At 37.1% G+C, this 15833-nt stretch overlaps 1 protein-coding gene across 5 annotated transcripts in view; it reads right to left on the bottom strand.

Moving 5' to 3' along the window:
- The window catches only part of ZZZ3 (zinc finger ZZ-type containing 3), a 55201-nt gene that overhangs the window by 34743 nt on the left and 4625 nt on the right, over nt 1–15833 (bottom strand). Inside the window, exon 1 of one of the 5 annotated variants that reach the window (XM_058809073.1) lies at nt 14252–14334. The exons of the other annotated variants lie outside the window; for them this stretch is intronic. The gene's annotated coding sequence lies outside the window, so the exon portion shown is untranslated. Of the gene's footprint in view, nt 1–14251; nt 14335–15833 lie in introns of those variants that run through there. 5 annotated transcript variants of the gene reach the window in all.

The raw sequence follows: 15833 nt of genomic DNA, 5'->3' as shown, positions 1-15833 counted from the left end.
ATATGGAACTTAGGATGGATAAATTAATATTACATACAACATTAAACAAATTTTTTTTAAAAGTGTACTGGGGATGGGGGAGAACAGACTATCAAGAGAAGTCTCCAATGATGAAGTCTCTTGATGTCACCACTTGAGGAAAATGGGCAATATCTAAAGTCTTCCACAACAATTCAACCCTAGGAAACAGAATAGTGTGTTCATCTGATCTAGAGTATAATGAATCATTTTCATATTGAAGAGAAATAATGTGTTATCTTTCTTCTGAGTCTCATCTGACAATCAATATGCTCAGTGATAATACTGCAGTGATAGAAATTCAAATTTCTCCTAGTGGTCAGATATGGCATTTGTGGATATCTGATAGCAGGAGCACTCTCTAGTACCATACCTCAGTAAACCTCAAATTACTTCAGAGACAGTATCTGCTATTGGCAAAGTCACCATTTACAAGAGCAAATGTGACACACATATATAATTACCCAAAGTAATAAACTGGTGGATCTCTGTGGTATGAAATAGCAGTTCTTAAATTCTCTGCAGAGCAATGGAATGTTACTTACAACAGTACATCTTCAAAAACTGAAAGCAGCAGCTATTTATGCAAACAGAATCTAGTCTCTTACAGAAGTATTTGCCCAAGACAAAAAAATTAGCACCTCTGAAAAGATGAGTATCTGCACAGACACCAGATTATCGAGATTTTGGATTATCTCCACATAAAAAATACATTACTTCCTAACAAAGTAGTATTACTAAATTAGGGATGAATTACATTTAACAAATCATATTCAGCAGTCTATCACATCTAGAGTATGCCAGCATCTCTTCCCACACACACCAAGTTTCACAGAACTACATTAGCAAGAAATCAGTTTTCTGGAAACAGCATTTTATTCTTCTGATTCTACATGAATCAAAACAAGCAGTACTTTCAAATGACAGAAATAACCTCCACAAAAAGACATTATGAAGATCTTACTTGAAATAATATGTAACAATAAACAGCTGAAAGCTATAACAAAAGCCTAAAGGCAATAAAAATTAATAAATGTTACTGGAGTTATTCTGAGATTTCAGCTGTCTCTGACACAGTAGGATTATATTGCATATGGTCAAAATATAGGCTTTCAGAATGGGACTACTTCCATTAATTTTATATATAAAAGGCTAGTAAAATAAAAAAAAGAAAGTAAAAGAAAAAGGTAGAATCATAGGGAAAAATAAGTCAACTGGTTTTAAAAGCTAGCAAACTAGCAAGGGAAAAGTTTTACTCAAAACTGAAACTGCAAAGAACCAGAATGGATAATTCAATATGCTATTTTTCTTCCTTAAACAGATGGGTTCACTAGGCTAGACAAACCTATTCTTACATAAGAGGAAAAAAACTCTTTAGAAAGAATCTTCTTGTGGAAATCTATTTCTACTTCTTTCTGGAAGAAAAAAACCCATAATGGGCAGTGAAAATGAATTGGTAGTTAAATAATGGGATGTATGAAAACAAACAAAAGCTCAGCCTCCTCCTAACACAGTCTCACTCTTTCTCTAAAACCACAAAAAAAGGCTGAACCAGAAAGTTGCATGGCAATGACCAGCAATGCACAACTGCTGACAGCTCTGCTATTCCTCACTCTTCTGGGCTACCTATGCGAGGAAACTTACTGGGAGGGTGGGTGTGGTATAGCATCACCCCTCTTCCAGCCAGACATTCCAGGACAGGATTGCAAAATTACTTCACATAAACCTAAATATGAATTATACAAGTGTGACTTTACAGCAGAACTCTAGAAAAGCAACAGTGGTTGCTTTTCAAATTTCTTCTCTTTAAAGCCTGAAACACTTTAACTGCTTTCAGTTTCTTGTATCCTGGCCAAATTAGAGTTTGTACTGAAATTATACATTGAAGCATCTGTCTCAGACTGATATTCCCACCCTGCTGTCTCTCTCCTGAATTTTCAGTCAAAATAATTACTCATTTCTGTGAACAAATATGAAAATTATTTTAAACCCTTCTTGCTGCTTAAGATACATCTGACTGTTTCCTCAAGAAGGTTTTCTTCCTCCATATTTTGGAGTAAGAAATTGGGATTTGGCATAGAGAAGTTTGCCTGAGAACAGAAATCCTGGCAGAGCTGTGACGAAGGCAGGCTGAGGGCAGTGCTAAATGTGAATGCACAGGTAAGGAGAGCAGCTACACTGGCAAAAGGAGTGGATGCTGGCTGGAGAAAGAGACACAAGGAAATCCTGAGGAACTGCTAGAAGACAGAAAGAACACAACTATAAAGTCACTACTGTCTGATAGAATTAACTTATGAAAAAAACTGAAATCAGACTATGTAAAAACTGAAGCAGCAGCTATTTATGCTATATTATTTAAGTTATAATAACTTCCATGTCTCAGTTTAAAAAAAATATGCTTAGCCTCAATTATTATCTATATCCTTATCACCACACCCACCCAATCCACTTTATCAACCTAAGTGAAAGTCCCACTCTAAATTATAATATGGCTTTTTCATGTGAAACCATTCAATTGCTAATTAGCTGTCCTGTTATCCAAAGAGTATCTCCTGTGCAGGATTACCAAAACACGTGACTTACATCTCTGAGATACATTAAATCACACAGCTTCTTGGAAAGCTCATTATAAAATTAATTACACTAACTTAATTACAGCAACCATTTATCAAACTGTTACTCTAGGAGAAAACTCCAGTAAGATTTAATCTTTTAAGCAAAGAACACAGTTTTACATAAATAGGAAAACTATTATTTATTCCCTGAAGAAGTTATTATTACAATATACAGAAAATCTAGCACAAAAAGACATTGCTTTTTCCCATGGGTAGGCTGCAATTTTTGGAGTTCATCAAGTACTTAATAACCCTGCTAGCAGTTTACAGATGAAAAGCAACCTGATGGGAGAAAATCAATGCTCCTATATTTTTTTCTTAAAAGCCAGGATAAACCATTTGCTCATTTTTGTACAATATTACACTGGAAATGACTATTCTGTCTGATTTACTTTTGGAGCAGTGACTATGAACATGCTACCTTATGAAGTAAACTGTAAAGTGCATATTCTATGAAATACTGTCTACAACATATTTTTATCCCAGATGATTTTCAGTCAAGGGCATGCATCTGAAATGCAACAATTAATACAGCTTTTTATATGCAAAATTACAGCATCAGCTCCATGACCTCACAAGGCTGATGCCCAACTCAGAGCAGCACCACACACACAATCAGGTGCCCTGTGTGGGCTGTGCTCTGAAGAGCTCCTGCATTATATAAAGGCAAACATACACCCAGAGTTTGGAAAAGGGACATGTGAGGCAACAGTTCCTGTAAAACATTTTCAATGTTGTTTTAGAATTAAAGTGGTTTTGTTCTAATTTTTTCTTCAAAATTTAAAATATGCCCTCACTTCACAGAGAAGCAAAAAGTGAGAAGGCTGTTTTTCCAGCTGTCTACATTCATGAAAACTGTTTTAACCACTTATTTTCCATCTGACAATGACCTCAGTCTAGGCTTTTTCCCCTATCTAGAGGAATACACACTATTCTAGAAGCAGATCAGCAATGGGCTGGCTTTGGAGTCCTAAACGTGGCACCATTCTGCCACATACCCCACACCACACCTCCAATGTCCTGAAAAATGTCATGTTCCTCCCTCTGGCCATCTCCAAACCTTAAGGATGGTGAGACAAATTCCAACCCATATATGCACTGACTAGACTGCTTGCAAACCATGTATAGCAGGTGGCTATTGGGCTCAAATCCCCCTTAAAAAGGGGGCTACAATTTTTGTGAAAGCTGCAAGCTCTCCACAGCTCTGAGATGTTTACTCTCACCTAAATTTAGAGGAGTTGCTAAGCTGGCCTAAGGATTCAAATATTACTTAGTGACAACAGTAAACAAATAGAGGGACATCTAAACAGTTGATCTAAATCACACTCCAAATGCTGAAAATATATTCTGGACAGACTGGGGGCAGTGAGGGCATGCAGAACTATCCCCAAAACAATGAAGCAAAAAAAACCTGCAGCTTGTCACAGCTGTGCTGTGGCCATGCTGTGTCTTCTCACCCAGTGCATTTTCATGCTTCCAGAATTACAGGCATCCCTTGGCACACCAGCTGATCCTGTGTATACAATCACAGCACCAGCCACCACCAGCACACAGATGAGTTCTCACATGCAAGGGGCTAGGGAAAGTAATGGACAGGCTTAGAAGCCAAATATGCTTTAAACTTGAATTTAAACACAGTAGTAGCCTGCTATCATAGAATCACAGAATCATTTAGGCTGGAAAAGACCCTTAAGATCATTGTGTCCAATTGTAAATGACTTGCCTTATGTCACTTTTCGATTGGCAGCTATTTTTAAGTGCCCCAGCTCTTTTAAGTGCTCATGTGGCTCTATTACAACTGACTGTGACATATTAATAATACTGTATTACACCAAATAATTTCTCTGGTGAACAGCCACAGAAACATCTGTTTTCCAAAGAAATTGTCTGAGGTGCTACAGCTGTTGACATGTTTCAGCACTGTACTCTACGCTAGAACCTCAATATTATGGCAGTTCTCAAAACAGTGATCTGCAGTAAAAAGACCCATCCCTCCTCCTGCCTTCCACAGAGGATGTTTATTTTCATTGCCTCATGCTGCAGTTTGGTCTAATACACAGCACAACTGCTACAGCCATATTTAGCCATCCGTGACAGCTTTGCATTGCAGCCTTTCAAAGTAGCTCCGAGCACGTTCCTGCTCTGTGAGCTGCATGTCAGCATCATCTACACCAAGAATGTGCCTTCCTCCCCACAAGTACTTGAAAACAGACAGAAATTTTCTCCCAATGCTTGGGTATCCTGACAAAACTGCAGATATCAGCACCTGAAAATGTTTATTCTTAGATGCTGTCTAAATTCTGCTTTGTGACTGACACTGAGCTGGTTAAGCAGAGAGGTTTCAATACACTCTGTAGCCTGATGTTCTCACTGCATGCTCAGGCTGTATTTGTGTTTTCTGAGTAAGAAGAGTGTTATGCATATTTCAGTCTGCTTGGCTTGGGAGTTTCCACTGGCAAGTACTGAAGGTGTTTTAAGTGCATTAGGAGCTGTGGTTTTTAAAAGCTCTTAAAGGGGCAGGGAGCAGCTGCTTTCTGTTTTGCTGCTGTCCTGTCTTCAGGCACAGGAAACAAACCAAGATGCAATATGAACAATATCACATACCCACCCTTTTAATCACAGCACATCTACTGCTAAGAGAGGCCTTTATTTTAAAAAGTACTGACTTTATTGTAAGACTGCTCCCAGTTCAACTAGTACACTACCTTTTTCTAGCTGCTACTGTTCATATCCAACTACTTCCAGATAGGATAGTTAGCACAATTTCCTTGATTTAGCAGTACCTTGGTAGCCCAATTTACTTTTCTAGTCTAATATAATTCAAATAGAACTATGACCACATCACATGTAATTTTGTTTTACTTGATTGCCACTCTGCTTTCCTCTCTTGCTGTGCTCAGAAGATCTTCATAGGCCAGCACATTCACTGATAAACAATATGCTGCTTTTTATTTCCCACACTTTCTGTGTTCTGTCTGGCCTATGCTTACAGCACCAACTGGAAATACAAAGGAAGTTCTGTCTAGCCTACATTTACATTTAAAATAATAGCCTTTTAGTTACTCTTATTTTCTCAGTATGAGTATTTTTTCATTTGAATACTTTGGTATTAAATTTTATTACTTGCTACCATAATTGCCCTGTAAGAATGCAGGGAGTTGCTAGTTCTTTTCCTACAGGTTTTGCTTTTCCTATGACCACTGACAAAGTACCTTTGGCTTGCTCCACTTTCATTTTTCACCTAGATGCAGGCTGACTCATAGGTTTTGCAGCTCCTACAGCCCTTGCACAGTAAAAATTCAGAATAGTCTGATTCACACTTTCTTGATCTTTCAAAGTCACAAATTTATTCCCTTGAAAGACTAAGCTGGGAGAGTACAACTTTTCATACAGCACCACTACTCATCAGCTGTTTCTTCTCCAGGTATCTTATTAACGTGCTAAATATACATATTTGATAGATTTAAAATACATTTCAAAGCATTTCTAAGACTTTACACCGTTACTCTAAACCCACAATTAACCTGTCAACACATTGCTGAAATACAACTACAGTTTACCCTACACATGCTTTTCTTTTGGCTTCCTTTATTCAACTTTGTGATACAAGGAATACCCAGATATTCTGATTTGAATTTATTGTTCTTCAGGGTTTTGTTTTGCAACACTCAGTTTATGATTCCTTGCAACTACACGAGACAATTTACTTTCAAAGCTATGCTCACTGTTCAAGTATAAAATGAAAGATTGCCTATGAAGCGAAAAATTTATTCTGATTCTGTTACCCTGTCCCAGCAGCTGAATACTTTATCAGGGACTTTGTAAAGATCTTTCTTGATATTGAGATGTTGCACTACATTTACAGAGCAAAAGGGACATACTTATTCCTGCCTAAGCACATGAGCATATCTGTCACCTATGCACAGAGACACTTGATTCCCCGTGCATGTTAATTGACTACTCACTTTCAAAACTTCTCCCTCATTAAATTTAAATGCAAATCAATTATGCTCAACATTATTAAACTTCAAGCCTCTTTTCTCACACAGAGCAAAGCCACACGTCTCTGCAGTCAGTACTTTGTCTCCAACAGCCGTGGTAAGCAGATGGTTAGGCAAGAGCTGCTGTGTATAATACCATTATAGCTTCCAAATATTTTTAGCTCAGAGTCCTCCTAAGTCATATGTCATAACTATCTATTTTCTAAACTTCACTGAATTTCTCTTCCATGAATTTTCCTTGTCTTCCCTTGAGCTCCCATAAGTTTTTAGCATTCAGGCTATCACTGATGTTTTTATAAACAGAGAATTCTGTATTTTCATTTTTACAAATGGGTATAAAGACCTGGCAAAAAAGAAAAGGCAAGATTAGATACAGATACCCAATGCAACTCTCACAGCAACTTCATTTTAATTCTTTCTCCATTCTGCCTTCAATTGGCTTTCTCCTGTTTTGCTTTGTCTTTTTTTATTGGCAGAATAAATTTTTTGTGTTTTATATAGAGCTTCCCCTTCTACTTCAGTTTTTCTGACTTTGTCTAGGAAACACTTTCTCAGGGATGAAAACAAAAAGCCTCATGGTATTATTAATGATGGAAAGCCACTACAAGCATAAAGCATGCCTTCCTAACTGTAATGTCATAGATGCTGTAAATACATACTCTCAGCTCTACAAAGGTGCATGTTTGCAGTTTTATCTACCCTAATAAAACACACAAAACTTCAAGGCTTTAAATAGCATCTTGCCTTTTCTCATTTTAGTTTTCTGAAACTGAAGCAATTTTTCACAGATTTGACTTTCCTCTTTTGTCTCAAGACAATAGGATTCATGACTATGGTAGTACTTAATGGACTTTATACTTCATCACTTATTAATTCAATAATTCAGGGCAAACTCTGACTACATTTTAGTAGAATAGCAATTAGAACATTTAACCTTTATATAAAAAATACATGTCTGGTTATGGTATCTAAAATTCCTGATAGTATCTATTTCCATAAATAAAAGAGAGACACTCATTTTACTATTCCTTGCAATTGTCCTGTAATATCAGGTTAAAGGACTGAAGAAACATTAAAAGGCTATTCAAGTTCCAGGTTCAGCCACTAGAGAATTTCTTGAAGCACAAGGAAAAAAGAAAAGAGATACCTTCAGCACATTTTATCACAGATTCAGGAAGCAGGAAGCAGCTGCCAGAAGGTGGGTCAGAGAGTGTGAATTATGTAGTTTCCATACCTATCCTGAGCAAACACGAGCAGATTGCCAGAGTTCAGACACTTCCCTAAATGGCCAACCCATCACTGCAGTAAAAAACCTGCACTTGCAGTTAAATTCTTCTTTATGGCTTTGTCTCTGAGCTGCACACCAGGATTGCTCACACACTGTATCAAATGACAACACATTTAGAAAGTTCTCATTTGCAGGAATTAGATAAAGCTTAGACTAAACGGTTACATTATTTACTATGGGCTTAGATACCCACTTACAAATACAATATAAAACTGACTTCTGTCCTACTTTATCCCTCCAAAACATTCACCTACAGAGACAGGATTACTCCAAATGTTTATGTCTTACAAGACCAAAACCAGTATGATCAGCAGCTTTCTGAATATGCCATAGATACAGTTTGGAATCTTTAGGGTATGAATTTGAAATTAATCAATAAAAGCAGTTACAAGGTTAGAAATCATAATGGTTTCCTTTTGCACATTTACATTTTTAGAGTAAAGATATCAGGCAGAAGGCTTTATAGATGGTTGTATTTAATAATACATAACTTAGAGTTTGCCAGTGATGTCCTAAAAAAGCCTAACTGGCTCTTTCTAAGGCACAGTTTTTACAAAATAGTCTAAGGAAATTAACAGCATTATAGCAAAACAAGCACTGTGCTTATTCCTTACTTAGTACCTCTGAAGAGCTACCATGAAATATTAAGTAAGGATGAGTTTGACAAATGTAGTTTATATACCATCCATAAAACTGCTTAACCTTTTAAAAAATAGAATAGAAAAAAACCCCAACCCCAATCGCAAGTTATCTTTGAGAACATCTAAAATTTCTGTAAAAAATACAAAATTATTCAGCTGTGAACAACTGTATTACTCAGAGCACAATGCTGTAGCCATAAAAGAAGAAAAATAAATACAGTAAGAATATATCTCCTAGGCAGCCTTTGCTGTATCTTGAACACACAAAGCCCTCATAACTCAGTGATATATTATCTCTCCTAGGTCAATAAGCAATTAAACACATTCCTTCCTTGATAACAGTAGGGAAAAAACTCTCCATAAAACTCTCATACCTTTAACAATTAAGTTTCACAGTATCTGAGGACATACCTTTGCTGTAAGATCCCAGAATTAATGGTTACTTTATCTGGTTTATCTCCTTGGTGTTCTGCATAAAGAAGCTATCCCAAATTTTGATTATTCTTATTGCCCTTTTCTGTATTAAGTCTAGCAGACAGATCAGTGAGGGATGATCATATTCAAAGCATGGCCTATGTATGTCATAGATTTTTACCACAGAATAGTTAATATTTTATCTCATGACCCCCTTCTATTAATACTCAACTCTATTTACTTTATTTGACAGTGAAAACTGAATTGATGTCTTTACAGAAATGTCTATCAGAAGACTTTCCTGAGCACTAATAGCTGATTTCAAGTCAGGGTTGGGCTTTTTTGCATAAAGTTCTTTTATTCTTATGCATTACTTCACATTCCTAACAATGAATTTCTATTTTAATACCCATTTGCTCAGTTTTTTCAGATTCTTCTGACTCAAGACAGTGGTGAAATAAAGAGTCATCAGATTCGTATCACCACAAGACTAGAGAAAGGGTTTTCTTCTGCAATAACTGAAATAAAATTATTGAAATATCACTATCAGTATTTATAAAAATTGAAATTTCCATCTTCTAAACATCTGCCTATTTTGACTTAAAATGCCCCTCTTAAATGACATGCCAGCTAAGGTGGGCACTGCTTCCTTTCTGAGTTCTGCCTGCATAGTGTGGATTGCCCTTGCTCAATTAAGGAAAGTATTTTTTTTTTTTTAATTGCTCTAAGTGATAAGAAAGGAGCAACTCTGCAATGTATGTGTATTTAAAAAGCCACTACGGAAATAAAAATGCAAATCCATGTGTGAGACACCAGAATCATAATTAAAAATACATTGGTGAGTCCAGGGCCTATGTCAAAGGTTACCCATCCATCAACAATGAAGGTCACAAAGACAGCAAACAGCTTTTTTACAGACTGAACCCTCTTTCAGCAGCTGGTCTGACTTCCAAAGGTTTTCACTGTCACTCCAAGAGGGTAACTCTCATAAGGATCTTGTAATTTTGCAGCTGAACTACTGCAATGGTGCTCTTTCTGCCCCTGCTCAATTACATCCATTTAGATACTTCCCAAAAGAGCATTTCCTTCTTTATTGTTTTGTCCAAGACATCACTTTCCCTCCACCTTCCTATCACAGCAATCAAAACCACACCCATCAACATTCCCACTCCTTTACCAACAGGGTGGATTCACAGGCTGGTGGCGAGCCTTCAATCATTCTCTCTTCAATTTTGCAACAATTGTGAGGTTTCATGTACCATGAAGTGATTTAATCTACAAAAAGAGGCAATCCCACTCCCCTGTAACTCAGGCACATCATTCCTATTTTTCACATGCATTTGCTTTTGTGTTCAATCCGAGCTCACAGTGAGCAGATTTGGAAATCACAGGTCCCTAAAAAAGAGCCATTTTTGCTCTAGTTTAGCTTCCTAGACAGGCTCCCTGTAATGGTGAAATAAGCACAGGTGCCAGTGGAAAACAGGGCTTTGCATCTGGTGACAGACAGTCCTTGGATCAGGTTTGCTGTAATGTGAACCCTTCTCTCAGGCTCTCCCTTATGCTTTGTAAGCCTAAGCAGCACGAGTGCTCCTCTTATCTTGGAATTCTAAACTTCCATGCTGAGGATAGAAGTGTTTTCTAAATGATGCACAGCACTAATTCCAGCAGGTTATTGTTTCCATCTATACATAGCTATATATCCAGCTATAACCTGTATTATTCTGGAATTGTGAATGCTGGGGAAGCATTCTTCATGTCTGTTTCCACACAGCAGAGGTCACAGCATCGTGTTTTACTCTATTTTCATTCTGTTAACTGTTCAATTTAATACAAATCTGTTAAAACTCTATTGAAAACTTAACTGAAATCCAGCTGATGCAAGTCTTCACTAACAGAATCTCAGGCACAAAAGAGAGGCATCTGAGGGGAAAAAAAACCCTGCAAACTTTCTGTATTCTTATTTGTTACTGATTCAAACCCCTGGACTCTTTTTGACATTTCATCATGAAAAGTATGGTCAGTGAAGGTCAAAAAAGCAATAGTTGTCCACACTTCAACAGAAGCTAATTTCTAAGTACTAGAAAAGCAAACTTTCCTTTCAAGGCAGTTGCAGGAGTGAACCAAGCAGGGAAGCCAGGCTACAACACAGACAAAGGAAGGGCACATTTAAAGGAAGAGAAGCAAACACAACTTAAACTGGAGCTCATGCCACGTCTGCAAATCAGGCCTGCTGACAGAACAGACAGGATGAGAAGAAATGTCCACATGATTATTTGGTACAAGTCATGTAACAAAGCTGCAGTGACACATGAATCCAAACTGAAAATGGTACCAAGAATATCACAGAGCAAGCTTCTCCAGAGCTCTGCTGTTTCTTACAATCTCCTCACTTTCTGGGATGGTTTCTTCAAGGGAATTTCTTTGGCCAAGTAAATACAGACATACAACAATCTAAAAAGTTTTTTAAAAGGGTAGCTGATCTAACTGCAACTAATTCAGTTATGAAATACACCCTAAAAGCAGAACACAAGGTCTGATCACCAGAGTTACCTCTCAAGTGGAAAATCAATGAGACATGAGTCACACTGGATAAAATGACAGTAACTGGCCTGCTTTTACCTCCAGAACCCAAGAGAGGCAAAAAATTCTCTCTATATATTCAGAATTCTGATCAAAGAAAAAAATAACCTTTCAGGTAAAAGGTGAATTTCCAATAAAACTGCTTCTGGGCTGGAATCAACCAGAGATGTTTTCAGATCATGAGAGATGTAACTGAAATTCATCAATATTAGGAAGAAATTTGTTACCAGTATTGTTGGTGAAGGTTTCTGGTTGGTTTTTTTTGAGGTGCAGTTAGAACAACAACAGAAGACTTCCTATCAAGATCTTAACAGCAGCAAATCTGTTCCTGTACACTTGTATAACCTGAATGGTCCTGACAGCAAACTGTACTCCAAAAAGCAACCCATTTATGAGAATAGAGGATTCTCAAGGATTTGCAAAATTCACTTTGGTTCAACAATTCAGATCTCCAAAATACATCCAAAATACAGTCAAGAAACCTGAAAAAGACAGACTTGACTTTGAGATGGGGGAGGTGTGGGCAGCTTTATCTGCACTAGGACATCATACAAGGAGTAAGTGTTTCTCATTGTCCTTTTCAGCACTGGCTGTCAGATAGCAGATATGTGAAGAACCTTTTTCATCTGAAGTATTTTAGGAATCCTCCTAACAAAGGATCATTGAATTCCCATGATCCAGAAAAAGTCTCACCTGACCTCACTTAGGAGAAATTATGTAACTACACTTTATTCTGTAAGAAACCACTTCCTCACAGGTCCATTTAAAACTATCCACACACATGAAAAGTAATTGCACTGTAGCAGCCTCTGTAATAATACTGTGAATAAAGATTTTTTTTCAGTCTGCTTTTTTTAGAATGCACTGAATATAGCAGAATTTCCAGAAAACTGATGCAATAAACATCACAATTCCACTGAAAATAAAACACTGGTTAAAAATAAAAAACCCCATAAGCTATACTGGCTTCTCATTTTGCCTCTTTTCCCAAAATTTAATAAATAAATAAACAAAACAGAAATGTTGATAAGTGAGGATTGAGAAGACCTGAGAACATCTAGTTAGCTTTCTTTCTCCTGAAGTCTAGCTTTTAAGGAAACCCCCAAAGAACAGTGCTGACAGCATAGCAAGGCACAGAAATACTGTCAAACCTTTCAAAGTGACAATTAGATTAGCTACTAACAAAAGCAATACAATCATGTATCCCTAACCAGGAAAACTTGCTGCTAGTTGTACTCTGACTTTTAGAGACATGTACATAGAAAGCACAAGTTAATGAAAAGAAGGTAATGGGTGGAAAACATGTACTAATATATTCTAATTTCAAAATTACTAATAAGATAGAATTTTTGAAGTTGCCAATTCTTTTTTACATTGGAAATAGGAAAATAACCCGAAGCAAAGAAACCACGGCACCTACTGAAATGTTAACAGCTTTCTACTCCGCATTTTTAGTCAGTCACCACCCAAACACCACTCCAGCCAACTCTGCAGGAACTGCTGCTCCAAACTCCAGGTTAAAGCAGCCTTTTCCAGCTGCTCTGACAATTGCACCTCAGTTCCAGCTCCTCAGGTGCATCTGCCTAAGACTTAAGCCTTTGTGCCCTTACTACATGAGACACCACGATCCCTTTATAATAGGCTACAAAAATGCCTCTGTACTGCAGTGATACACAGAAGGAAAATCCCTGGAAGATATAAAATACTTGAGAAAAGGAACGATTCCTTTTCTGACATCAGTCTAATATGGTGAACAGTGTTTGCATTCTTTATTGATTTCCAGATTTATATAAGCAAACACTACACCAGGATCTAAACCCAGTGCCCTGCCAGCAACACTTTGTTTCTTGATGGTTTAGTCACAATTTGCCATCAAGTATAACAAAGACAATGCTGATAGCCTATGCAATGGAAGTACACATAAACTTTAATCTGTATAAATGGTGAGATGGGAAAATGTACTAAAAGTCTAATTACAATTAGGCTGTAATAGACTGAAAGCATCATTTTATCTAAACCCCCTACACTCTTTTGAAATGGCTGAGAATGTGACATTTGTTTCCCTTTAACCCCTTCTCTAATTCCAGAGCTCAGACATATGTGACTCAAAGCCTATCCTTCACTTGCCCTTAACCCTGAGGCAGCTTTGTCAAATTTCAAAAATCAGAAATGCTTGAACAAGGTCGTATGGGATGCAGACAGTTGATTTTGAACAGAAAAAATGGAGAATAAGGCACTAAACTGAATTTAGTTCAAAAAGTTCTATCAAACTGTTCAGTACTTTTAACTCTAAAAAGCTTTAACTCATTTGTAACAAGGTTATCTCTTCCAGCATAATCAAATAATTTTAAATCACCCCAAAAGTCCCAAAGGAGAAATTTTGTATAAAAATAGGATATGTAGTAAACAAGGCACATTTCTGTTCAAGCTTATTTATACTGCTATTACATAACAATGGGCATGAAAGACTGAAATCTATTCCTAATACATGGAACACAAACTGATTTTAAACAACAATATATTTATATAACAAACCCTTCAGGAACCTTAAGACTTGATCAGTGGTGATGAACCCCCAACATGCATGTCTCAGATATTCACTGTAATCTCAATTTTACAGAGAGGTGAAGCTGCATGGTGTGCTCTATTTCAGAGCCTGGAATGCACCTGACTCCCTGGCTCATTAGAATTTACCTTCTGAGCTTTGCTTCTCCTCAATGAAGTCTTCTCAAAGACTTTGACTTTAGCTCAGTTTCTTTCTTTTGGATCACTAAAACCACCTAAAGGCAAATTTAAGATATTAAATCTACAATGAAAGGTCTATTAAAGTTACCTTCAATATTACATTACAGAAGCTTTAATAAATACTTAATAAAAACCCTTTAATGAATATATTTGATAGAGGTTTTTTACTAAATCTTGCAACTGTTACATAACTAATTTTTTTCTCCACCATGTTGTTTTGTTATTTTACTCTTTTAAATCATGGCCAACAATATTACAAAAATCTAAAAACGAATAGAGATCTCATGGTAAAAAGTCATCTTCTATGCCAAGGACAGAAAACTACACTTCAATCACCTCTAAAAGGAGGTTATTGAACCTTTTCTAGAGCACTTTCAGCAATAGATATCCCATTACTTCCCTCAGATATATAACCCTGTGATTATCTGTCCTGGATAGATAATCTTTCCTGAAGCTGGAAAGTTTTCCCTGACATCAAAATCTCTTTTAATGCTCCTCAGGACTATTATTTCTTATCCCATCTAGAGAGAACAGTTTATTACATTATTCTCTGTTGCAAACTTCGTTACCACATTTGAAGCCTATTATTATGTCTCCCCATCTCTGCTAAAGACTAAACAAGTCCAATTCTTTCAGTTCTTTCTCAAAGGTCATTATTGCAACTCTTCTCTAAATACTCTCAGCTGGTCCAAATGTGTTGGAAGCAGAGCACCAAGAACAGAGACACTGCATTATCTGAGGCCTTACACTGGGGCTGCAGAGCAACTTCCCTCTCACATGCAACAATCCTGTTCACAAATCCCACTGGGATCCTGGTTTTCACAGAATTGTCACAACTCCACTGTGTTCATTTTGTGATACAGCTGCTTATTTACAGAACTGCTGCCCAGCCAAGTGCTTCTCATATTTAAATTTACTATTTCTAGCTAAAGGTACTATTTTGTGTTTCTCTTTACTGAACTGCATCCCATACAGTTCAGGTCATTGATCCAGTTTTCCAAGACTATTTCACACCAATGCTTACATTCACTCCCAGATTTGTACTCCCCAGGCAATTAGTAAATCTGCTTTGTTCTATCACCCAGACCACAAAACAAAAAAATAACCAGGAGTAAATTCATAAAATACAACTGCAAAAGACACACCCATGCCTTCAATCTCCAATGTTCTTAAAACATTTATTTAATAAGCAATTAAGCAGCACGGCAGAACTCCTCTGACAGTATCTATCTTTGGTGTTTCAGATTCCTTGGCTGTGGAGATAACATTCCTAACTGCACAGGCAGAGCATGTTTCAAACACAAACATACACAGGAGGCTCTGTCACTCTCCTCCCTCTTTAATTCATTTCTGTGTGGCACAGTAACCCAGTTGCATAGCTTCTCCAATATGCAATTTGGGCTCCCTGTTTCTCCTTCCTAAGCTAGAGATTCTTCAGTTCACACAAAAAACCCTGCACCACTAGCTCTGAAAAATTCAGCTCTCATGGACATGTATATATGCTAATAATATCAACAATAAACATGCTAAA

The sequence above is a fragment of the Ammospiza caudacuta genome, chromosome 7, assembly GCF_027887145.1.
Source record: "Ammospiza caudacuta isolate bAmmCau1 chromosome 7, bAmmCau1.pri, whole genome shotgun sequence".
Classification (NCBI taxonomy): domain Eukaryota; kingdom Metazoa; phylum Chordata; class Aves; order Passeriformes; family Passerellidae; genus Ammospiza; species Ammospiza caudacuta.
This window is presented reverse-complemented; position numbering and strand designations above follow the sequence as displayed.